Source organism: Vigna unguiculata, chromosome 10 (assembly GCF_037176805.1).
Source record: "Vigna unguiculata cultivar grain cowpea cultivar isolate G323 ecotype 2 chromosome 10, ASM3717680v1, whole genome shotgun sequence".
Taxonomy (NCBI): domain Eukaryota; kingdom Viridiplantae; phylum Streptophyta; class Magnoliopsida; order Fabales; family Fabaceae; genus Vigna; species Vigna unguiculata.
This window is the reverse complement of record NC_140801.1, coordinates 40,256,917-40,258,657: the sequence shown is the minus strand read 5'-3', so window position 1 is coordinate 40,258,657 and position 1,741 is coordinate 40,256,917. Positions and strand designations below refer to the sequence as shown.

General features: G+C 34.5%; 1 pseudogene; it reads left to right on the top strand.

Annotated features, from left to right (window-relative positions):
* Positions 1–804: 804 nt before the first annotated feature.
* On the top strand, positions 805–1,194 carry LOC146883185 (secreted RxLR effector protein 161 pseudogene; annotated as a pseudogene).
* Positions 1,195–1,741: the final 547 nt, after the last annotated feature.

Below are 1,741 nucleotides of genomic sequence, written 5' to 3'. Positions count from 1 at the left end.
AATAATGTTGATGATCCTACTTCTTTTGAAGAGGTTATCTCTAGTTCTCATGGTGATGATTGGTTAAATGCTATGCATGATGAGTTAGCTTCTATGGCTCATAATGATGTTTGGGATCTTGTGGATTTGCCACTAGGTTGTAAACCAGTTGAGTGTAAATGGGTCTTCAAGACTAAGCGTAGTCCAGATGGAAAAGTTGAGAGATATAAAGTCAGACTTGTAGCAAAATGCTATACTCAGAGGGATGACATTGATTATAAGGATACTTTCTCACCGGTCTCTACTAAGGATGCTTTTCTTGTTGTTATGGCTTTAGTAGCTCATTTTAATTTGGAGCTTCATCAAATGGATGTCAAAACAACTTTTCTCAACGGAGATTTATTTGAAGAAGTGTATATCGTTCAACCTAATGGATTTGCTAAAAAAGGTAATGAGCATTTGGTTTGCAGGTTGAAAAAGTCTATGTATGGACTAAGACAAGCTTCTAGGAAATGGTATTTGAAATTTGATCAGGTGGTCACTTCTTTTGTCTTCAAGGAAAATGCCTCAGATCAATGCATTTACTTGAAGAAAAATGGGAGCCTTTTCATCATTCTTGTCTTATATGTTGATGATATTCTTCTTGCTAGTAGCATTGTTGAACTTTTGACTGAGACAAAATTTATGTTAAATAGCCACTTTGATATGAAGGATCTTGGTGATGCTTCTGTTGTTCTAGGCATTCAGATCTCTTGTGACAGGTCACGTGGCATTCTTGGATAGTCTCAAAGAGAAAACATTGATAAAGTCCTCAAGAGGTTTAACATGCATTCTTGCTCCTCATGTGCAACACCTGTTCAAAAAGGTGACAAACTCTCTAAATCTCAGTGTCCTCAAAATGATAATGATAGAGTTGAAATGAAAAAAATCCCATATGCTTCCGTTGTTGGTAGTTTAATGTATGCTCAAGTTTGTACTCATCCCGATATTGCTTTTGCTGTTAATGCTTTAGGGAGATACTTAAGTGATCCAGGTTCGGATCATTGGAAAGATGTTAAAAAGGTCTTTAGATATTTGCAGGGTTCTAAGGATCATATGTTGACCTTTGAGAAGTCTGATCAACTTCAAGTCATTGGTTATTCTGATTCTGATTTTGCTGGTTGCCCTGATGACTGGAAATCTACATCCGACTTTATTTTTACGATGGCAGGATGAGCCATTTCTTGGAAGAGTGTTAAAAAAACTCTTACAGCTACTTCCACTATGAAGGCAGAGTATGTTGCTTGTTATGAAGCTACTTGTCAAGCTATGTACCTTAAAAATTTGATTTATGGCTTTCAAATTATTGAAAGTATTTCTAGGCCATTTGTGATATGTTGTGACAACATTGCTATCGTACATTTATCTCAAAACAACAGAAGTTCTACTCGCTCAAAACATTTTGATATAAAATTTCTGTTTGTTGGAGAGAAAGTTTTGGATTATCAAACTTGGATTGAGCATACTACTACAAAAAAATATGTTAGTAGACTCACTAACTAAAGGCTTATCTGTTGGATTTTTTCAAAATCATGTAACTCATATGGGTGTGGTTAATTCTTTTGATGTATTGGGTTAGTGGGAGTTTGACATTTACACTTTATATTATCTTTGTGATTCATGTTTATATTTCTTAATTGGTATTTGTACTTATGTTGCAATTGATATAATTAATTTATGGGTTAAATATGTTTTTGGTCTCTTAACTTTCAGTGAAAATTGG